At 40.0% G+C, this 24,799-nt stretch overlaps 1 protein-coding gene and 1 long non-coding RNA gene across 3 annotated transcripts in view; both read left to right on the forward strand.

Annotated features, from left to right (window-relative positions):
• Positions 1-24,799, forward strand: part of LOC146501814 (uncharacterized) — a 241,977-nt gene that overhangs the window by 162,563 nt on the left and 54,615 nt on the right. The gene's annotated exons all lie outside the window — the stretch shown is intronic.
• The window catches only part of extl3 (exostosin-like glycosyltransferase 3), a 41,429-nt gene that overhangs the window by 457 nt on the left and 16,173 nt on the right, over positions 1-24,799 (forward strand). Inside the window, exon 1 of one of the 2 annotated variants that reach the window (XM_085134378.1) lies at positions 20,732-23,671. The exons of the other annotated variant lie outside the window; for it this stretch is intronic. The gene's annotated coding sequence lies outside the window, so the exon portion shown is untranslated. Of the gene's footprint in view, positions 1-20,731; positions 23,672-24,799 lie in introns of those variants that run through there. 2 annotated transcript variants of the gene reach the window in all.

Raw genomic sequence — 24,799 nt, forward strand, 5'->3', positions numbered from 1 at the left:
CCTGCTAGTCGTGAGTGTGTTTTGCTTTGATCTCGGCACACAGCCGGTGTAGTCGAGGCTTTGCTGTAATGTTGTCTGAATATGACCCACCTGGGCTGCCCCGGAAAAAATTCGATCTTTAATATTTGAATATTTTTTATTGTCACCTGCAAAACCTGCGCCACGTTTATGGCGTGTAGATTGTCACAAATGTCGCTGCCAGTTCAACATCGAGCTGCTTGTCAGTCGTGATAATTCATATTCATGTTTCATGTTAATACACTGACGACAGTTTTAGCATCTCACCGGTCATCGTTTACACACCAATAATAAATAATAATTTGCTTTCATAATAGGCAGTCAATTGTAATGACATGTTTTAGTTTTAACACAACGATTGGAAAAGTTTAAAAATGGCTTTAAGTCATGGACTGCATCTTAACCACTTAATCAGTTGGCTTTTTCTCCTTCTTAGATATTATTTTCAGTGACTTTATCTCCCGGCTGTTCCACCCCATTATCTAGTATTGATTCCCATAATATGAGTAATGTGCTGCCTTGTGTTATTTGACTAAACTCAGCATTCGTTACTCACTTGCCATCTATCATCTCGTTTATTTAAACGAGGGTAGACCAAGAATTACGTAAACTCACCAGATAACCACAACATTAAACTGAGCTCAAACAAAAACTGGACGTTATTGTTTAAGACTGAGTGCATGAAACTTTTTAAAAGCAGTGAGGGAGTTTTCCAGAGTATTGTCTTACACTCAGTGGCATCTTCTTTTGTTACACCTTTTTAGCACCAGGTTGGACCCGCCTTTGCTTTCTGAACTCTTAATTCTTTGTGGCATGGATTTAACAAGGTGATGGAAACATTCATGAGTAATTTCGGTCCTTATTGAAGTGATAGCATCACACAGTTACTGCAGATTTGTCGACTGCACATGCGGGGGTCATTTGAGTACAGTAAATTCATTGTTGTGTTTAAGCACTTTGAGATGATTTGATCTATGTAGGAAGACTGTTATCCTGCCGGAGGGCAGGGATGGACACTGTGGGCAACAATACTCTGGTACACTGTGGCGTGTAAACGATGATCTGTTGGTACTAAGGCAACCAGAGTGTGACAGTGTTCCATTATACAGCCAGCAGCATGAACCATTGATAAAAGGCAGAAAAGATCCAAGCTTTCATGTTGTTTACTCCAAATTTTGTCTCTATCACCTGAAAATCACAGCAGAAATGGAGACCAGGACCAAGTAATGTTTCCCAGTCAGAGGACTGCAAAAAAGTGAAGTTATTTACATGCCTGGTTTGACCTTCAGCGTGCCTAAATGTCTGAATGCAATTAGCTAATTAGATATTTGCATTTATGAGTGGTTGTACCTAACGAAGTGGCCAGTGAGTGCAAGTCCACTCTGAGTGAGCTCTTTGCAGATGTAGAATACAAAGCCCTGTAGCTGATATTAAGGCAAGGCTTGGCATGTTTTTGGGAAGCCTTAGGTTTCTGCCTGGGGCACTGCTTTTAAAGCATGTTTCTATAACCAGCGAACCAGTTTTCACTCACATGTCTTTTCCCAAGGTCTCCACTTAATAGCTGCTGTATCAGAGTTGTAGAGCTGTAGCTGTGAGGTTAATTCATTTGTGCCTTTAATGAATTGCATTATCAGATTATACCTTTTGTTTACTTTTACGTTTAAGTCAGTAGATCATATTTAAGAGACAAATGAGTTTGAGTACATGTTATATTTGTACTTGACGCTTGGTGAAAGCTGCTGAATACACTCTGATTCTGAAAGAGGAGTGCAGGGAAATTGGCTTCTGTGAACACTGCACCTGGAGCTTATGTACTTTCCTCTATCTTAAAACCAATATTGATAATCGTGTCTGTATTTGTCATGTGTTATTAGAGTTCTGTCTGAGACTGGGCAGCAGTTTCTTCCTATCCAGTTAGTGCCGGTGTCTGATGTTATCACAGGAAGTGTTTTTATTTGAAGGAATTCTTCCATCGCTTGATGTTTTGCTTGCTGTGCTGAGATATGAACAAGAGCAGGTTGTTAAAGTGTTTGCGTCATGATAATAAACAAAAGACACTTGTGTTTTTGTGATGATGCAGCACAAAATCTATCATAGAGCATGCCAATAAAGATCTGTCCAAAAGTTGAAATATCACCACACAGCTGTTTGTGTGGTTAGAAATTTCCACACTTATACGGTTAGATTGTACGGAGCCCCTCTGATGACATGGTCCAAACAATAAATAAATTGTGGCCACAAAATACTACTTTGTGGGCATGAAATGGGTATAACGTGCCCACGAAATACTTATTTGTGCCCACAAAATACTATTTCGAGGACACGAAATAGGTATAACGTGTGCACGAAATGCTAATTTGTGCGAACGAATTGGGTATAATGTGGCAACGAATTACGCATTTGTGGCAACGAAATAGATAACGTGCGCACATCATATTGATACAATTCCTGGACAGCTGCGTAGAGACATAAGCATAAGAGTAGGCTAAACCTATACACCATGGACGGAGACAGTGATTGAGTTTTATTTTAGGCTGGGAATGAGCTACAAATGCATTTTGAAAAGCGTGGCAATGCAAGGAACCATTATTACCATTATTATTAGACATTTAAACAGGATATCGAAAGCTTACTGGAAGAGGTCAGACACTCAAATTGGGCAGCAAGGTGCTGCATTGGTTTGCCGTCATTTCCAAGCAAGGAGGCCCATGGCTCAAATCATCTGATCTTGATAGAGTTTGCTTGTTCTCCCTGTGGCTGCATGGGTTTTGTCCAGATACTCATGCTTCCATCCATATCCAAAGATATTGATGTTAAATTAATTTTGTACTGGCCATGGATGTGAGGTAGATGAAGGGCTTAAGTACAAAGAGTAAAGTGCTGTACGACTGTAGACTGATATGTGGTCAGTAAGACTAGAAAGCACTGTATGAATGAGCATCCAACCCATTCTCCACTGCCAAGTTCATTTTGGTACAGTATCCTCTTCCTGGTAGGAGCTGCACTGACAATGAGGAGTAACTCATTTTGGTTTGCTCATGAATTTTCAGATGTTTATTATTATGATGTCGCCTGTGTAGGCAGCTGGACTTATTTTATAAGTTCAATACTCCCCATCAGCTGTTAGAACTGAAGAAGCTTATTGGATGAGAGGTGAAACATCTTCAGGAATTAAAAAAAAAAAAGGAATCCATTTGCCTTCAGCTCAGCCACTTGAGACCATCCCCATGTTACACAGCTAATTAAATCACATGAATAATTCTTGAATTCTCAAACAAACTGCTAGGTATGTCCTTGCCAGCTCACTGAGATTCTCACACCTGTGATTTTCTGACTGCTATCGCAGGCCAAAATATCTAAATATCTGCTGTGAAATGGCCCAGTTGTTATTTTCTCACTGACTGTGATGAAGAGAGAAGCGGTCAGAATTTGGTTTGATTGCTCACGATGATAATTATACCGTGGAAGGAGATGGAGGTGCTTCTTTATGGCAGTCCTGATTTGTTTTTTACCACACTAGAGTGAGAGGGTTCGGCTGTGGTTTTCAAACACTGGAGACATTAATTGCCTCGTCTTTTGTGATAAGGGTCTGGATGAATCATCAAATAGAGCTTGTGCCTCTTGACTTGGATTCTATCAAACTATTCTGCTCTTGTCAGAGAAAATGCAGAGGTTTAGAGCTACTTGAATAGCTGACTGGTCACACTATGGAGGAGTGAGCTCTGCTACTCTGCATCATCCTCTAAATCTGCTTTAAACGGCAGGAAAAGTTAGGCAACATAAACCATGGACAGCTTGTTCCATTTGTTTATTGAAACACAGAAGAATGGTTTCTTTGCACTAGAAGACAGAAGTAAATGTTTTGAGTGAAGCTTCTGACAAAAACAGATGCAGCGGCTCAGAAAATGAGAAAAGAGCAGAATGACAGTCCTGCTTTTACTTAGCAAACGGCAGCTCTTCATGCACCACCTGCAAGCAGTAGGATTTCTCGGCTCACTCATCTCCAATAATACTACAGTCACACTAGGGAAAACAGTAGTTTGGGACTTTGACATGATCAAAATTACTGCAACAAGTAAAGCACAATAAACTTGTGATCCTTTTTACCTTTTAAATGGTTGTTTTGAAGATGGGTAGGGCAAGGCTGTGACTACTTGCAGTCAGTTCCTGTCCTTAGAGCGACTATGAGGCTTCAGGATGGAGATTAAACTGCGTCGGTGTGCTGGAGAGGATTTGTAGCAGCTTTTGGAAATTGGAAATAGTTTTATAGAAACGAGTTATCATTGAATTTGAACAAATATAAATGTTTAAAATATTATTTACATTTGTTTAGATCTGTGTTATACTGATTGTCATTTTCTTTTCATGTTGTCTGTCAAAACATGGATAGAATGAGTTCTGTTGACGTTATATTGACCATGTTTCAAGACACTAATTAGGAGAGTTTTGTATGATAATTGCTTTAAGCATTTTATCGCCCAGCTCCATAAAAATCTTGACTTCAAACATTTATATAAACTTAAAAAATCCCCAATTAGGATCATTAATGATGTAGGATTTAGAGACCACACGATATTCTGTTTTCAAGTAAAAAAAACTGTGAAGGTCATGGATTTCAAAAAATGTAAAACTGCACAAGTTTTGTATAAAGTCAGATATAATCTGCAACTAGGAAATGTACAGAGTATTTTTTATTTTTATTTTTTGACAGAGAGGGAGACTATAACCCGAAGGCTAAGCTAAACTTCAAGACACCTAATGCACAAACAATAGTGAAGTTTTTCATTTGTGGAGAGAATAGTTTCCCATCTGTTTCTGTCTATCTCTCTGTCTATCTATCTACTGAATATAAATTTTGAGGCGAAGTCAAGGTGACGATTCTAAGTTGCTAGACTGTGGCGCATTGGGTAAGGATTATGAAGTGATTTATAAGCGTGCATAATTGAATGGGTCAGGTTTGCAATTACATGCAATCTGTTTGTGGTAATACGATGATAAATTGAAAATGGTTGCTATCTGCATACACAGAAATTCACACGAACTACTTGCCTTTAGAGTTCAGGCAGATCCTCATATATTTGAAACAGAAATGATGAAATTCTGCCACACGTGGTTACAAAGTTGCTGCAAGATTGCAAATTACCTGCAAATTCTCCTTGCCAGTTGGCAACTAGTGAGCTGAGTCCTCTATTGTAAAGTGTTGTGGTGCTGATGAGTTGATTGCCAACACGTTGCAATCAGTCTGTCTGTTTAAATGGTAGTTATTTGCAAACCTTCACCGATCTGTTTGAGAGTGATTGTCGTTGCTCCAAGTTATTCTCTACAAGATACGCAGAGATGTCACCAAACTGGAGCTCTGGGAGAGATATCACCACTTTCAGGGATTAAATGAAGCTGCCAGGGCAGACTATGGATCCCAAGCCCCCAAAATTCCTAGTTTCAGTGAGCATTTGGTTGCTGCAACTATTGCCAGTTGGTTGGCAAATGTGAAAAATTTCATTGTGAGAATCCGTTGTCCAAGTTGCTTGGAGGTTGGCTTGCTATATTGTACTTTAGCTTGACTGAGCAATAAGCAACGTGTTTTAAATGGGAAAAACAGTTTTGTGCACACCTAGTGGACCTTAGTCATTTCATTGTTGCCCTTAAGGTACTGTAAGAGCCACTCGTGACTGAAGCAGTTGAAAATAACTGCTTTATTGCAAAAGTTGATGCTCAGTCTGGAAGACATTTCCTTCACTTTTTAATACATTTGATTTAAACACGTGGTAAGATTTTTCCTTTTTTTTGTTGATCAGTATAGCTTTAGAGTTCAGCCCATTGTGAGGCTGAGTAGTCATTAACAGCATGACTTAAAGTAGTATGAAAGCTCTACATTGACGCTCAGGTGCAGTCTCTTTTGGGGTGGTACACTGCAATAATTTAGCCTTGTCAAGGGGCTAATCACCCTGGCTCCCCTCCCACAATCCATCAGTGTCTGGAGGATGAGGCTTGCGGGCTTCTGGCAGCTGTTGTCAGGCTGAGTCAATCTGTTATGGTCTACGCCAGCCTGCACGGGAAGGGGGAGAGAAAGAGCTCTCGGGAGGCACGGCAAGCGGGGCTGCTGCCACTGCTATGGCAAGATAACAGGAGGAGTTATATGTTGAGAGGGCAGGATTTTACTATTTGTGTGCTAAATTTCGCTGTGTTATCTGCTGACTGTTCTGTCTCGAAAGTATTCATAGGGGAGAGTCAGGTTTGAGCATGTATGACTTTGTGAGGACCTGCCTTTACATTAGGTTTAGCTGTTTTTATGTATAGCCCTTTATTGTTGGGGTTGTGTTTTAACTGTTGACCTTCAGTTCAGACATGTCTTTGATTAAACACTTAATTGATAATTAATGATATAATAATAAAAACGGTTGGTAGCTGGTGCCTGTGTTATGTAAGTGCATCTGTCCCTGGTTCATTGCAATGTTAAGCTATTCTGCTGGTGTGAAATTTATCAGTTGAAAAATAATTGACTTCTTGTAACTCTAGCATAGTGCATTACAAAAAGACAGCACCAGTCTCTGTTTAAGAACAAAGAACATCCCTAATTTACAGTCTGACAGTGACAATAATTTTCAGGGTTTAACTCAAAGCTGCAGCTGTTTTGACATAAACAGCTTCCATGTCTTAAAATGAATTGTCAGTGGCGTAATATATTTACGCCAACACTGTCAAAGAGAAATGTGCTGAAATTGGTTATATTCATGGAGCAAAGACAGTGCTCAGTGGATTTAAATCACTTTTGAGTTTCAGCCAGACATAGGCTATTTTTCTATGTGATTATTGAGGCTTACAAACTAGTCCTATTTATGGCTTTAGCCCAATTGTTGATATTGCAGCCCTGGCACAGAGTGGTGTTGATGCTGGGAGAGAGAACTGGCAGAGACCTCACAATAAGACTCAGTCGTCAAGCAAATATTTGGAGGCATACTTCCATTTGTAGTCTGTTCAAAGTGGATGGCTGTCCGCAACTTTGCGAGGGCAGACTGAGAGGGAGAAAGCTTTCAAATCGTGTTGGTGAATGTAACACTACATTTATAAAATAGCCAAAGGTCACAATCAAATGATGCAGCAGGGGCTTGCAGGCATCAATGAAAACTAAATCAGGGTTAAAGAATGGCCTTCTTTAAGGTAGATGCATAGATTTTTGTTGCATGATAAATTCTAATTTTGCAGTGAAAAAGATTAAAAAAATATCTGATTATGGCAGAACTTTAAATGCATGTAGCGTGTGATAATGTAAGAGCAGCTTCTGGGAATAACAGATGATCTGCAGATCCTCTGCTGACAGCTGTCCATCGCCACATGGAGATCCCTCAGATTAAGTCAATGATATTGATCTCTCTCTGTGACTTAGAATCACTATGCAGCTTAAAAATATTGTCACAACATTTTTGCTCATATTGATCAGTATTGATAATTTTTACTGGGAATGCACCCATTGGATATTTGTACGGGATATTGGCCTGATGCTGACAACGTGCTGATCTGTTCAATTCAATTCAATTTTCTTTTTCATTTAATTTATTTGTGCCTGCTTGTTTTCTCAGTTCTCCAGCCTGTAGCTCAGAAATCAATCTCAGAATGCTATGTTCCCTAAAGGGCATAACGAGGCGCGGCACACATGGCAGGAGAAGGACTCATCAAATAACTATTCCAATTATTTAGGATGATACATTTTTTTGCCCTTAACTGTTTCTGTGATCATTATAATTTTTTTTAAAACGATAATGTTTTATCAGATTATGCCATATTGTGTTGTATGATGAAAAGTTTTCCTAAATATAAAACACGACATTAGTACAGTTAAATCTGAGATCATAAAACACAGCTGTAGTTGCAGCTATAACAAAGTTATTTATGATGCACTTGGGTCGTATTTAATCAGTGTTGCTCTAAAGTGACTGCTCCAAGGAGAGGATATGTTATTTAGTTAAGTGCCTGTTGCCTCGACCCCTCTCTCCTTGTGTCTCTACCACGCCTCCTCCACTTGCATCTCTGGTGGGAGGCGCTAAGGCGAGAAGAGGAAATGAGGATGGGCGGTTTGGGAAATTGAAGAGGGTGGTTTATTGTTCTGTGTTTACTTTGCCGCATGACAGCAGCAGCTAGCAGGACAGCTAATGTAGCATGAAGGAAGCTAATGGCAAAGACGCAGCAACTGTGGAGTTATTCAGTGATTGAAGGACTTCAACAAGATGATGCTTTAGCTTCTCTCTCTTGCGCTAAGATTAACACAAATGTTTTATTAGTCAGTGCAATCTCTTACCGTGTTTGTGTGAGAGAGAAGGTGCAGAAAAAGGAGAAACCTGCATCTGCAAAAAACAATAGTAAGCATAAGCCTATGGACTCACCTTGATTTAAGAATTTGAGAGGATTAGTCCAAAAAATTAGGCATATTAAGTAATTTGTCAAAAATGTGTCATATTTTATATTGCCTTAAATTTAAAGGATTGATTTCAAGTTTATTAGTTTAATACTGTTATCAGATTTGTGCTCGATATTAGTAGTAATCAAAGCGTCTGTGTTGGTTTGGAAATGGAAAAACGTGGATTAGTGCAGCAATTATAATTACTGCTTGCATTTGTTACTATGAATGATGCAGGAGCTGCGCTGATAATAATGTAAACATAATGTGTTTGTGTGGTGTCAGCTCACAACGGTGTTGTTGACTTCTATAAGCTTATCAGAGAATTGGATGGTATTCTGCTTGGGTTTATAAAGATATCTAACTGTTGTTTGACGTTAGCATTGCAAAAGCCTAATATTAAAGAACTGTTCAGTTATTTTTTATTGTAAATAATACAGGTCTTTGCTTCTCTGGAACGAAAAAGGTAAATAAAAACAAACAAATGATGTGTAAGCTCACTTAATTACATAAGCTAGTTTATTTTTTATAGTTTCAAGTTTTATTGTCATGTTTTCCAGTACAATGAAATTATTGCTTGTCAGGTGTTTATTGGCAGTGGGGTCGATTACTACCAGACCATACTCCGTGATTTTAAATATCAATGTAACAACTACAAACCTGCTACAATTGGCATCAGTTTGGGTTTCAGGGCTCGCAAAATTTCAAAATTTCTGGTAGCCCTTTGGGCAGAGACTCTTCAGTTTTTGGTAGCCCAAAATAAATTTAAGTAGCCCGAATAAAAAAAGAGCAATTTTTTGATTGATGTTTTGTTTCCTGTTTTGTTTCTGTTACAGTATTATACATTAAAGTATAATATTGTAACGGAAACAAAACATTAATCAAAAAATTGTTGAAACACAAATTACAACATTGTATAAAAATTACAATCATCAACTCAAATACTTGGTTCTAATTGAACAGAAATTTCTATGGACTTGCAAGAACTGTGTAGAACATGAATCAGTCTGTGTCAGATCCTGAATTTGACATTTCCACTGAAGTCACAGGTAAGAGGCAAGTGGAACCAAAATCGAGGCCATTTGCTTTTTGAAGTTTGCAAAGACTGCTAAATTGTGCCAGTGGTAGTTCACTCTTTGCAACATAGTACGCTGTTCTAAACAGATTTTTCAGGTTTATCTTTAGTATGTTATTTGCAATTGGTGTTTGTTCTGGGAAAGATATTGCAGACTGAGCAATAATGCATTTCTCATGGGTTCTAATGGGGGCCTTTCTTAAAATGACTGGTCCCAGTAACAAAGGCGCTTGTCGACTCAGAAATCGAGGGAAAACCAACAACACACCCGACAAAACATTATGTTATTTACACGGGTGCACATAAGTGGTCCGCATGTGCGCATTCGCTGTCAAAATAAAAGACGCGCACCAGATAAGAAGTTGCAACGCGCGTTTGCGTCCATATAAAAAGGCACTGTTTTTGTCCGCTAGAGTGGGATTTTCACAGCACATTCTGCACCACATCTCTGTGCGTTCATTTGTTTGAAGCCAGCTCACCTCCTGCAACCACTTTTCCGTGAATACGAGCTTCTTTTGTGGTTCGGACTCCTTCTGACATTTCTTTGGAGGTGGAGGAACATCACAGTAATTGCTTAAAGGAGCTTCTTCGACATCTTTAAGAGTTCTAAACAAATGTCTGTCCTCCTCCAGAAAATCTTATGTATGCAAACATGCGTTGCAACTTCTTATCTTGTGCGCGTCTTTTATTTTGACAGCGAATGCGCACCTGCGGACCACTTATGTGCAGCCCTGGTTATTTAGCTCGTCATATTGCAGCCGCAGAAATTCTTTTGTCCATGAAACCATAAAGCTGCACCTTCTTTTTGCCTTATAGTCTGATTTGTCATAACTTTTCCGTTTTGTGGTAAGCTTTTCTTTGGCTGTCACTTCTTCACCCTGACCTGTCTTATTTGGCTCAGCATTACTAAAATATATATCCTGCTGCTTTTACGCACGCACTCACATAACGCTCAGCGATTCTCTGCGCGATCAACCTCTCACATGTTTAAGCTGCGGGAGATTTCACTTGTCATGTTTGCATAGTAAGCTAACGATTGATAAGACGATGTCAGAGGAATTGGTGCAAATTATCACTCACCAATCAGTGCTGTCGCTCTCAAAACACAGTTTGCGCGATTGCAAAGTGAAAGCAAAAAACAAGCGCAAATTCTGGCTCACCGATGCCAATGACATAATTACCCAACTACATTTCCGAAAGAATGCAAAAGCATTGACGTATATTTTTCCTTCCTATGATAGCCCGACGGGCAGGGCAGAGACAGGTTTTGGTAGCCCGACTGGAAAAATCGCTAGCCCCGGGACGTTGGGCTAGCGATTTTGCGAGCCCTGGGTTTACGTTTATTGGACAAATTAACTGAAGTTCAAGCAATATCATCTCCCCTTCTTCACCTACTTTCTCTACTTGTTAACAGGATAAAAGTAGGTCTGCTGTATCTGTGTTGAGACAAACGAATTAAAAAGTAACAAAGTTGAAGCTAACTGTGAATAATTGCATTCGGTTGTATATACATAACCACAAAGTCTTAAAAGATGCAAGGCTATGGAAAAGGAATACCAAATGGTATGCTATAATTTAATAAGGAAAGTAATTTTTAAGGTTGTCAGACATCTCTCCTTAAGGTTAGCATAAAGACCCCACCTCCTAGACACAATCAGGCATTCACGTCAGCAGCTGAACTTTTACCAGTCGGTGCCAGACTTGTCTAAATGTAAAAATAAAATAAAATAAACTACTTCCCAGCGTTAATTAACTCATTCAGCCGTATTTGTTGCTTCATGTTTAATCCGCAGACATTAATGGTGTCGGTCTTATAAATCAGTTTAGCTTAAGTAAGAAAGAAAGCATAATCCACAAAATGCTTCTTTTTTTTTTTAAGTCCTATAATATATTCAGCATACATAGAGAAAATCGGGATTTGGAACTCCCTGTGCTTTGGTGTATGTTACACAGCTTTACTTTAGATGTTGCTTCTTTGAGGAAAAAGAGGGTTTTTTGACACACTAGAGCCTTTGCGGCAGTGAATTTGACATGTGTTCAATCAGAGAAGCAGTTTCCACTCTGGAATACAGAAAAACTCTTTCATTTTCTCTGCCCTCATTCTTCTTCCTGCCTCGGACGAACTGTTGTAACACAGAGAGACTGAACTTCGTGTAGTTGTGACGGCTGGATTCACTTTGCTCCAGATAAAGTGTGATAAGAGCCAAAGCGACTAATTGGGGTCGACCATGCCTTTTCAAAATTGTGACATCTGGGCTTGTGAAATGTTCTAAGATGGTGATTAATGAGATGAATACTTATTTTATTATAAATCTGCGTAGCTTTAACAGGAAATGGATAATGAAGCACCTGGGCCCCCCAAAAAAACCCACAAACTGAGAGATTCTGTACTATTTTGGCTGAAGATAAGAGTATAAATGTGAAGTGAACAGTATAAATAACAAAGGCGAGAAATATACAGAGGCCACATATAATGAGTTAAAGTTATTTTTAGCTTAAAAATGGCCATAGTTTCCATTTAGGGTGAGATTTTACTAGATTCTGCCAAGAGGAAGACTGCATGAGAGGCTTGTTTGTGGCCTCAGACTCTTCTGTCCTATTTCATCTCTGACTAAAGTAATTATGCAGACTCAAATGTTTAAATGAGTACCATGTGGCAGCCTGTAATTAGATTTTTGGTAATGAATGGGTGAGATACCAGTTGCAGGCATTCAAGCACAGAAGTTCCCTGTAACTGTGAAGAGGTTTGACAGTGTAGCTTGACAAGGGACAGGGATGTGTCATTTAGACGCGTCGTTACTTAGAGGATGAAAAGACGGTTTGAACTTTGGTTTTCCAAAAGTCTTTTCTTAGAACTGACTTTGCTCATCAGAGACTGACAGAAGTTCTCATTATTCTGGGTCTAACAAAAAAATAATTGATGAATCAGCGCTACTCATTTGTAATATTACAGAAGTGAATTTTAAAAGAAAATACCAGTGAGAGTCCTCCACATTTTTTGTGCGCAAAGAAGCAAATTCAACACACCTAGGGTATCTTCTCGTTATCTAGATTTACGTCCCTTACCAATGTCATCAGCATACGCAGCCACGCGAAGTTGGTTATCAACTCATTAAGTTAACCTAGAGTTTCTTCTGTGCTTTCACATGCAAGGGATGGCATTGTCATCCTCTGACCAATCACAAACACGGATATATGTAAGGCAGTAAAGCGGCTGCCTTTCCAAAGGAAGTTAAAATTATACAGCAGCTGCTGCAGTCAAAGCACAAGCAGGAGTGCGTGTATGAGTGGAAGAGCAGTGTGGAGTAATATAATATTTAAAGTGTGCGTTTTAAGTGCTTTGGTCAGTAAGACTGGAAAAGAGCTACTCTATTATTGAGGTATTGATTATGATTAAGGTTTTATTAAATTCATGTTTAAAGGATAGTTTTAGTTTTTGTTCTTTCTGCTGCAGCCTCTGTGAGTGTAAAGATAAAAAAAAAAACCTAAATCCAATTCAAATGTAGGCTTAGTCTATGTGCAGTATAGGTGCAGGGACATGCAAAAACATTGGAAAATATTCAAAAACATTAAACCCTCGTACCATCTGCGTACAGATTGTTTAAGGTATTCCCAGAATGCTAAGGCTTTTTTCCAGAGCATTGATTGGTCAGTAGGTGGTGATTTCATTCTTGTTGATCTTAAATCTGGAGTCTAGCCTGCTCCAGAGCAAATTGTATTTGCATGATATGTTATCAAGGTGATATACCCTGGTAAGAAAGGAATCACCTTCACATTAAAGAAAACCAAGCGTTAAGCCTGAAGTTACTTAGATAAGCTCAAATCCTGCTTTGTTGTTCAGACCTCTGGCAGCTCTAGAAGCTCAAAAAACATTGATTAATCCATGCAACCAGTAAGCCCCCAGTAAGGGTGTACAGTGGCAAAAGTCATAATCACAATTCCTGCTTATTTAAGTCACACACAGCTGGAGACTGGTTGCAGACCACCTGAGAACCACTGGTCTTAAGAAAAATAAAAAGTGGATTCCTCGAATGGTTGATGAACAGTTGCTAGCATTTGGTCACAAAGACGTATACAGTTCCTTTGGTTGTAAGCAGATTACACTGGTTACCACTAATTTGCTTGGAAGACCCCAGCTTGTCTGCAAACACTTGCAAACCATTCACCAAGTCATAGTGAACCTATGAAAAGTGCAACACAAACCAGAAACAAGAGCATGTTTGCCTTCAAAGTAAACTTGTGCCTTTTGAAGCGTGTTGGTTGTAGCAGTATGGCACAGTCTTTACTTTAAAGGCAAACATTCTCTGTTGTCGGTGTATGTCACAATTTTCATAATTCAAATGCCGCTCAGAGAGTAAATTACAAGTGTTTGAAAACAAATATGTGACTTCCATGCAAACTACAGGTGACCGTGCAACCAATTTCATCCAGCAGCAGCCAACAACCTCCAGCAACCACTCTCCAGACCGTTTCGAAATATATATTTTTCCATAGAGATCGCAGGTTGCCAGGTCTGACATGATTACTCTTCAAAGTCTTTTAAAAGTTTTATAAATACATGGACTTGGCATGAGCTTCAAATGCATTTCAAATGGAAAAACAAAGAAGTGCAATTAAAGACTCGCAGGTGGTTGCGGACAAAAGTTTGTCGTTTTGGGATTTGAGCCCAGACCGGCGTGTGATTTTTGGACAATGGAGCCTGTCTGGCACAGGCAACAAACTGACACCTCCATCACGCTGCTGAAAGCAGACCCGGGTGAGAGACCTTTGGCAATCCGGAGGCAACTGACAGCAAATTATAGTTTATCTTTTATCTCTGCAGATGTAATTTTCTCCCTTAGCTTGTCTCCTCTCTGTCACAGTCAGATATTGTCTGCACTGTGGATAAAGCGATAACTGTGAAAAACCCAGTCAATTCTCTATGTCACAGTCAGTCTAAGCTTTTAGTTTCACAACAATTCTCGATACAAAACAATATCTGGGAAACTCTTTCTGCAAAGAGACCGCAGAAGGACGTTGGAGTATGTGAACCAATAGATGCTGTAGATAACACTCAGCTCCTAAGTAAATACAATTTTAACATAAAAAGCATGGCCGTGCTGTTGGGGAAGAGGAAATGCCAAAGGAAAATTGTCAAATACTGCTTTTCATACCACTTTAAGAAGAATTAGTTGCGCATCTCGCCTGAATTTTGCTCAGCAGGCACCTCATCTCATGCATCTGTTTTTCGGTAATGTGGATTCAGTGTAACTTGAGCACATTCACTTCTCCTTCCTGTCCTCTGTAGCAAACTCTTAATTCTTTTGTTGTACTTTTAAAATATTTTTTTCTACATTAAATTGGACGTTATTTTGTCTGAGTTTGTGTACAAAGAGAGTCTGTCCAGCATCATGAATATGTGTTTTCAGAAAGCAATAAAACTGGAACCTTAATTAAAGGAAAGCGACAAAAACCAGCTTCATGTTTTTCTGCCAACTCTGCCCTTTGTTTTCAGGAAGGAGCAAAGTAACAAAGCTAACTAACCAGTTTTGGGAAACCGAAGAATACGTGATTATATTTTTTGCTTACTGTGCGAATTTCTGGCAGGAAAAAAAAGGCCAAATAAAAATTAAAGATGTCAGAGGATCTCTTTGGAGGCTTTTTGGAAGCTGAAACTCATTAGACAAAAAATGTGTGAGCTATTGTGTGGTGAAAAATGGAGGAGTCCTCTGTGTCTCTATGTCTGCTTTGACTTTAATTGGCTCTCACATTCGCAATTCTCACCACCACGGCGAGAGACTCTCCGTGCCTCACCCCTGCGGGGCAGCTCGTGCCACAGCAGTTAAACAGCAGAGGCTTCATTGACAGATTAGCACCTCCTGCAAAGGCAGAACCATTCATTTTGTTTATCGCTCTCCGAGCGCTAGGTCACCGAAGTTGTTCGCAGATGTTGGTCTACATTACCGGTGTAGGGTCTTTCGATCATGTTGGTGATATTTGCATCTGTGCATGCATTTCATGTGAGATTTACACTGGGTTGTCTCTTAAATGATAAATATGTGCACTCCAGAAAGGACACAGGACTTTTATTTATTTTTAATGCTCATGTGTAATCGTTGTCATACTGCAGGAGCTTTGGAGGTTGGAAGTTACCCAGGCCCATCTGTCATGAACTCATTCCTCCTCTCCCGCCCCTTCCCCGGTCATCACTCTCTGTCTCTTTCTGTTTATCTACATCTCTGTCTGTGTCTGTCTGCGCAAAATGGTATTCAGCAGAGTTATAAATACTCATGATTAGACCTAGTGATATTCGCTTGCAAACAAGAGGGCAGTTTAGTGTGGATTTTCTGTCTGCCTCCGTTTGTCTCCGTCTCTTTTAATGCACACACGGATATATAAAGGTCATCGCACCCATACATTATGTACGGAGTAGGAGGTGATCCACACGGAGGGCGAAATTAATTGCTCCTTCTCTGGGCGATCATCGCACCGATACCCCTGATAGTGATAACGGCCTCATTGTCATTTCCTCAGCATTATTTGATAATGAAAGAGGGAAGAAATGAGCATCCACTAAACTGTTTTCAGTTCTGACACAGGGTGTTTAATACTGGTGTTAAAAAATCCTTACATAGAGCAGTGTGGAAAAGTATTTTATTCTTAAGTTGGTGTACAGTCAGAAATGTTTCTGCATGATTTCTGGTATACGTATTAGGGGTGCAACAATACTCGTATCGATATTGAACCGTTCAATACAGTGCTTTCGGTTCGGTACACATATGTATCGAACAATATAACATTTTTTTTATTTACTTTATCAACTTTTCTTCTGACGATGCTGTCTGTGTTGAGCGCTCAGTGAATCTGAGTTCGACTACTCCGCCTAGGCTGCACTGTCGAGTGCAGATCCACTGAGCGCAGCACAAGCTAGCAAGACAGAAGCTAAGCTCGTTGCAACATGGCAACTGCCTCAACACTACCCGAAATTGAACCTCCCCCCACCCTCATTCAGATCTGGCGTTTGGAACTGTCTTGGTTTTCATGTGAAGCATGACCCTGATGGATAAAAGCAAAACAGTATGTCGGATGTGCCACGCAACGATCATATATACATATACGCATATATATATATATATATATATATATATATACACACATACACACACACACACATACATGCATATTAGGGGTGCAACGATACACAAAATTCACGGTTCGGTTCGATACTTTGGTGTCACGGTTCGATATTTTTTCGATATTTGTTCATGCCTTTTTAATTTGTCATTTATTAAATTTTCACGGCACATTCTGCACCACATCTCTGTGCGTTCATCATTTGTTTGAAGCCAGCTCACCTCCTGCAACCACTTTTCCGAGAATACGCGCTTCTTTTGTGGTTCGGACTCCTTCTGACAAAACAAGCGCAAATTCAAACGCGATTTCAATATGTCACATATTGACAGTGGCTCACCGATGCCAATGACATAATTACCCAGCTACATTTCCGAAAGAATGCAAAAGCATTGACATATATTTTTCCTTCCTACGATAGGCCCACGGGCAGGGCAGAGATAGATTTTGGTAGCCCGAGTGGAAAAATCGGGCGATTTTGCGAGCCCTGTATCTGATTGAGGAATCACTCATCTTTGGAAAAGAGAGTTTATTACAGAGAAATGGCTCTTTCCAAAATAAAAGCTATACTATACGCTTCTTCTGGGCTATATTCTCAGCAGCATATTAAACATATTAGGTCCCCATAAGGTGAATCATGTGCTAACGGCTGTCTAAATGACTCCGGTAAAGTTTGTAGCATGCGTGCTTGTTGTTTTTGTCTGCTTCCACTTGTCTTTGCACTAGGATGATGTCAGCATAAATGTGCAGTCATATTCATTGTGTTCCCACTAGTGCTGTCAGCGTGAATCTCGTTGAAATGACGTTAACGCCACAACACGGCAAATCTCCGTTAACGAGCTACCACGGATCGCCCCGTGCGTGGGGCTGGATGGCCAACACGTTAACGAGCTAACTGCGCTAACACACTAGTTCCCACCCATGTAATTGAGCATTGCTGGCACATCCAACATACTGTTTTACTTTAGTCCATGACGCGCTTACCTTCAGGGCCATACTTCACATGAAAACCAAAATAGTTCCAAACGCCAGATCTGAATGAGGGTGGGGGAGATTCAATTTGCCATGTTGCAAGGAGAGATTAACTTCTGTCTCGCTAGCTTGCCCTGCGCTGAGTGAATCTGTGCTCGACTACTCCGCCTAGGCTGCACTGTCGAGCGCAGATCCACTGAGCGCTCAACACAGACAGCACCGTCAAAAGGAAAGTTGATAAAATAAATAAAAAATTTTGTATTGTTCGATACATATGCGTACCGAACCGAAAGCACTGTATCGAACGGTTCAATATCGATACGAGTATCGTATATATATTTCTTCTTTCTTTCTTTTTCTTTTTTCAATGCATATTCAAAAAAAATAGCTTCTCTGTTTATGATTTGTATGTTAAACACACTCAGTACCTGGTGGGGTTTTTGTTTTGTTTTTGTTTTTTTGATGAGAATACCTTGGTAAAATCACTGCAGTCTCTCTGCAACACAAACTGAACATTATAAAACTCATAAAGTAAGGATTTATTGCAGGAATCTTGCCAGTGAGAGGCAATTTTTTTTCAACTGTAAGATCATCTTGGAGAGTGTTGCTTGTAGTGGTATTGAACTGCGTTGCATAATTTAGCAGTGTTTAGCCTACCCCTACAGTGCTTTTCAAGAGATTTAGATTGATTTGTGACAGTTGCGGTTGGTAGGGAATGTGTCCATGAGTGTGGCTCTCTTAAATGAAATATTAAGCAGAAATATTTTTGTTTCTCATATTCAGATATTTTATTTGTCAAGTACTCTATGACAAACAAACAACAATATAATCAGTTCCAGATGAACTTCAGCTCCATTGTCTTGGATGAAGTTGATGGCTATCATTCTTGTCCTTGATCTGCAGCATCTGGGCTTTCATTGTGCTTAGTGTGATCCTCTGCTAGCAAACAGACCTGTCTAAAACTGAGATGGAGTACATCTGACTAACGTATGAAATCAGTCAAACACGATGAATTAGGGGAAGCATCAGGGTGAAAAAAGAATGTGAGGATTGTTTACTTGATTGTAGATGACAGGATAATAATGATGATGATGATAATAATAATAATAAAATATGTTAGACATTTGGCAAATATACCCCGGAATTTCACCCAACCCATTTGTGGAAAGACACTAATAATATAAAAGAGAAAAAGTCTGATCATTTTTCATTTGCATGCACAGTATATGAGTAATGCCTTATGATATGCATTTGGAACATGAAGAAGTAATTAATAGGCTTTTATATATATTATATAGTCTGGTATATAAGACTGCTCAGGTTAAGCAGTTTGGAAACAAAGCCAAAGAAGAGAGGCTGAGATGGTTTGGACATGTGCAGAGGAGGGATGGTGGCATTATTAGGAAAGTATGCTGAATGTGAAGCTGCCAGGCAAGAGGAGAAAAGGACGACCACAGAGACAAGTCATGGATGTAGTAAAGGAGACATGCAGAGGGTGGTGGGACAGAGGTGATAGGGTGAGATGGAGGCAGATGATCCATTGTGGTGTCCCCTAAAGAGAAAAGCTGAAAGAAGAAGAAGAAGATAATAGTCAGAGCTAGGTGGAGTATGAACTAGTTTGCGATCGGTGTGATTTTTATAATTGTTAAACCACATAAAGTTGCAACATCATTCACTGTTATGCGCTTATTCTGGAAGCATATTTACAACCACAAAATGAAGCAGCAAACATCACAAATGAAATAAAATGAAATATTTCAAGCAAGGTTTAATGCTACTCATCAAGTAGCTTCAGCAATTTAAGTAGGACCATCAATTGCTAGCTTTAATCAAGTACTCTCGTCTTGTCATAACTCCTATGAGTGCCTTACAGTTATTTCTGTAACATGCTAGTGATAAAAGTCCTTGCGATGCCTCTGTCAGCTGTCTGCAGATGAGCTGTGATCCATGGCTACAACAGCTGCTCCCCTCACACAGCCCTACCACTGTGCCTTTCCTGCAGCTGCCTCCACCTCCCCACCACCCCATCACCTCCACAGGGAATACTATGCTTCGAACTCCTCGATGAAATTACAATTAATTATGGGAAAGGTAGTATGCAAGCACAATGAGCCCAAAGCCCCTTAAGGAGAGAGTAATGCATCAGGGTAACCTGGAGTCCCAGCAGGCATTAAGCTTTTCTCAAGTGCAGAAGCGTGTTCTCCGAAGACCTTTTCTTACTGGCCCAGTAAGCTAGAACTGTGTACATTTAAATTAAGGTTTCGGTTTTGCCTAGCATTTAACTACAGTGGTATGTTAGCGATGCATTAAAGTGACAAGAAAAACTGTTTGACCTTTTACATATGCTCCCCAGCTAGAAAAATAACAAGTAGTAAAATGAAATTCAAATATGATAAACTCGATTTCCCCCTCAGAGCTCTACTGTAAGGTAATAGGTGTTTAGATCATTTTTACAATAAGTGGTCCCGGTCCTACAGTGCATATAAGCTTCATACTGCTGCAGTATGTGCTAAGTGGCTGAAACTAGAGAGATACTGTAGCCTACTGTACTGTATTGTGTGATGCATTGCAACTTTGTCCTTGAGCGGTGTTATTTTTGAACATTGTCTTTTAAGTATACTGCAAGCTGTGGAAACAACAGGCTCAGCTATTTCACGTCATTGACAGTGGTGTAACTGGGTGTTTTTCTACAGGAGTGACCAGGTTTATTACTTATTCCTTTAATATAAGGATTCATAATGGAATAATAAGTAATTCATTGGATTTATACTTTTTTCATGAACTAGATTTGATTTTTAACATTTAACTGAATAAAAATCCTACATTGGAACATTTACTTGTGCAAAACTTGTGCAACATAACTGCTAAACAACTTGTTTTCATTAGATATAAAAAAAAAAAAATCAAAATTGCTTTTGCAAGAGAATACAGGCAGTTAAATATTTCCTTCTGCCCTTGAATCTATGACTTCTTCTCGCTGTCTGTCAGACTCGTCATCTGCTGGCAGAAAAAAAACAAACCTCGCTCTCGACTTTGTTGCAGGATATGTCATTCCTAAGAAACTTCAGCTTTCACTCATTCACCAGCTGCTCCAGCAGCAGCCTTCCTCCGTGTCACCCCCCCCCACCCCCCACCCCCCCCCCCCCCCCCCCCCCCCCCCCACTCATGAGACGTGGTCCTTGAGTCGGATCGATTGTAGCCAAGTAAAAACCTGTTATAGCTGAATGTCACTGCTGTCTGTGTTCTGTGTTTCTTAAAGGAATTTCCGGACCGTCTCAAAAAGCACTGCCAGGTTGCAGAGACTGTTCAAACATTTATACAAGCTCTTGCCCTCAAATGCCAGCAGCACCCCCACTTCTTCATTCAGGCTCTGAGCCGAGCACCTGCTGCTGTCATTCTTTTCACCTCACATGAATACGTGTGTTAATTCCACACGATGAATTGCAGAATGTTTGCAAACATCACAACATAGATTCTGTCCCACTTTTTTTTTTTTTTTTAAGGTTTTGTTTCCTGATTTGTCTCAAGCTGTGAAATTGAACTGGATTAATATAAAAACCAGTCCTGCATCAAACCAGTTTTTATTCCTCTAAATCAAATTAACTCTCCTGGACTCCCACAGTCTGTGTTATTCATAGGACTGGCCAGCAATTTGCTGACTGAGTCGTTGCTTGCTCATTGCACACCATGTTGAGCAAGAGTGTTTTTTTATCTGGGTCATCAGCTAGGCGGCTGTGCTTGAGCTTCTCCTTTCCCTTGAGAAGACTACAGAATTCCTGGTTTAACTGCATCAGAGGATTTCATCCTCTGAAAAATGAATGCATATCAAATGCATATTGATTTTCTACTTGAGTAATGTTATATTTGTACTATAATATACAGTGATTAGCCATCATAATGGAAAATCTATGTGAATAATTATGACATTTGCTGCCTGCGGCCATTCAGTTAGAGTTGCAAAGTGGCTTTGTGTAACATTGTAAGTGCACACCATGATGTATAAGGTGAAGGCAAGGACAGGCATGCCGCTATCGCTGCGTTTCAGTGTTTTATGTGGCGCACTGTTACATCTCTTCTGCAAAAACCCACAAATGGAAATGGCTACAATAACAGCTCTTTAGGTGCTTCACACCAAACCAGCTTGCAGCTCAGCTGTAGGTAATGATGGCATTATCATTGATCCCCCACAAAGTAAGTCCACAGTGATCAATGCTTTCCCATGTGTTTTCCATGCAGACAGCAGTGAGATTAAGCCGCCTGTAGCGGGGGGAGACAGTCTGCAGATTAGAAAGTTACAACTGAAGGGACTGAGATTTAGTTTTATCTATGTGTGTGTGTGTTGTCCCTTAGTCTCCCAGAAGCAGCTATAGGAAGAGTTTTAGGCCAGCATGTTTTTGGCTTTGGATTAGACCCGGCAGTAGTGTTTGCCAACATCTGCCTGCCATTACCCGGGTGACGCTGGCAGATGTTGGCAATGATTAATCGGACTGTTGTGATAGTTCCTGTTCGGTCACTCTGCACCTCAGGCACATCACTTAGCAGCAGGATGGGGGTCAGCGTTCACAGGGTCATATGTCCTGGGAGCTTTCTGTGTGTACCTTCCTAACTAAAGCAGAATGCAGGACTGTAGTTACTGTGCAGGACTATCTCATATTAATCTGTCATGCTCTGCATTCATGTGTGCAGTTCCACATTTGTAGCCTGCAATATATCTATTGCACACTGATACCCCGAGACTAAAACGTGTAGAAAATTTAAATCAGCTACAGATGATAAAGTTATTTTAATCGTGTAAGTATGTGTGTTGCTGTATTACAGCTCTGATTTGCACTAGTTAATGAATGCTTTTGGCAATCTATGTTTGGTTATTAAATTATTGTTTTTAAATAACTATAAATAAACATCTTTGACAAACTAAGTGATTAATGGTTCATAAAAACAAACAAAATATCACTGCTTGCTTTTATATATTTAGTGTTTATCTGGTCGTTTCAGTGGTTTTTCAAGCAGAACTTTTTGAGATTTCACTCCTGGTGATGTGAAGATTTTCCCATTTGGGGTGGCTGTAGCTCAGAAGGAAAAACAGGTCATCCACTAATTGGAAGGTTGGTGGTTTGATCCCTGGCTGCTGCAGTCTGCATGCCAAAGTATCCTTGGGCAAAATACTTTCTTCAAGTTTCTCTCTGATACATCCTTTGGAGTGTGAGTAAAGAAAAGAGATGAAGCGCTGCCATGTTTTTACAAATATTCTAAACAGGTGCTCATCAGTAGGGTGAAATGACTAAAAAACTTGCTGAGATTTAAAAATATCTAATAAAAAACTAGAAGCAAGGAAATGCACGACCTACGCGTATCGACTAAAAAGTCTTCATCAGGGAAAGATAGAAAGCACTTAGAAAATTGCTTGTATGAATGGGTGAATGAGGCATGTTGTATAGAGGTGGTTTGAGTGCTCAAGTAGAGTAGAAAAGCGCTCCAAAAGAACCAGTTCACTAAAACGTTGCAGACAAAATGGTTAGTTTATTCAAAATTGTTGGCAAAAAAAACCTCATTACTTCCTGTGTTGTAAACCTATTTTTGAGGGATCAAAAGGAAAAAAAAAACCCAAAACATTTACACAAAGCTGCACACAAGTTATGAAGAAAAGATGTCTTGTCATCACAAAAACACAGATTTCCCTTATTGATATTATGCAACGTTTTCAGACTGCTTTCACAAACTTGCAGATCTATGGCGGTCATTCTAGGCAAGACGGGATCACATGCCTGTCGTGTGATTGGCCGGCCCTTTTCCTCATTCCTCTCCTTGACAGGCACGCTCACAGACAGATGCACAGCAGCTGTATTGCAGGATGCAGTTTTTCAGGGCGCAGTAATCTCTAAACATCAGAAATGCCAGCCACATGGATGCAGCAAGCCGAAGTGATCACTTGAAGCAGACAGAATGAAAAATGGCTTTTTCTCTCAGTTTGTTTTAAGATCTTATCTGCGTGCGCTGTGATCAAACCAGGCTGCAATGAAAGCGTTACATCCACAGATGTTTGAATCTACCAGTAGCCCAGGGAATAACAGCCTTATCAAGAGGAGCTGTTATGTTGGAAAAAGGTAAACATCACCTGCATTCATCTGGTCTCTGCGACTGTGTCAGTCGGACCCGCTTTATCGAGGCTCGCTCTCAGTGTTGTGGGTTTGGTAATGTATTTGATAAGGTCTGTTTGGCGCTTGGCCTCTCGCTCGACATCCTCAGGGCTTGTGGTGTGATGGATTTGTGGCATGCTGCTTCTAGAAGGAAACAGTCTGTAGTGAAATTTAGATTATGCTTATGATGTAAGAGTCTTTAAGAGACATTCAGGGCTGTGGAAGAAGAGGTGCTGTGACTTTCAGTATTGCTGGTTTTGCCCTAGAGCTATCTTTTCCCAACATCTGCACACTGAAAATGCAGCTCCTGGGGTCTTTTTTTCCCTCTACTTTCTTTTTATTTTTTTAACCAGTTCTGTGCTGTAAGGTACGCAAGGTTATTCTTGCACATACCTCCACTGGCCTCAGGAACTGAAATAAAACCAGCAACCCTACAGCTGGTTTCCTTTGTGTGTGCCTGAGCCTTTTTCTTTCCTGAGCTAGTGAAGATAATTCAGCATCACACTCTGGGATAAACTGTTATCAAGGATGCTGAGTAATTTGAGGCAGTGATGAGGCTGGGATGCAGGCGGAGGCCTTTAATGAGATTTGCTCAAGGTACTCTTGGTGTTGGCTCGCTGTACGTTTGTAGTTTCGCAGTGATGGCTCTCCCTGGTTTTCTGCTTTTTCTGTGTGACTTTAAAAAGAGAGAACAATTGAAAGAAAAAGATACCTACCCCCTGGTATTTTGCAGCATACGGATGTTTTTTTTCTCCAGGCAGTCATGCACAGAATGCAGCAAAAAAAAAAAAAAAAAGCAACTGGATAAGCTGCGGAGTTTTGCTCTATACAGAAATATTTATTGTAGCTGGATGTGGAAAGCTTAGCTGTAAATATTCCATATACACAGTTATTAACTGTATTTATATTTCTGGGCTTTTTACCTCTTGCATATCTAAGTAAACAAACTAGGCCGCCCTTATTAATGGGAAAGTGACAAGTGACCAACCCTGCTGCGGCTAATGAGTTTGCTTTACTAACTGCACCCAGCCTTCATCAAACAGAATTATACATCTCGCTCAGCTTTAAGCTTTGAGGTGCATTAAAAAAATGTAA

This window comes from Neolamprologus multifasciatus, chromosome 15, assembly GCF_963576455.1.
Source record: "Neolamprologus multifasciatus chromosome 15, fNeoMul1.2, whole genome shotgun sequence".
In the NCBI taxonomy this organism is placed as follows: Eukaryota; Metazoa; Chordata; class Actinopteri; order Cichliformes; family Cichlidae; genus Neolamprologus; species Neolamprologus multifasciatus.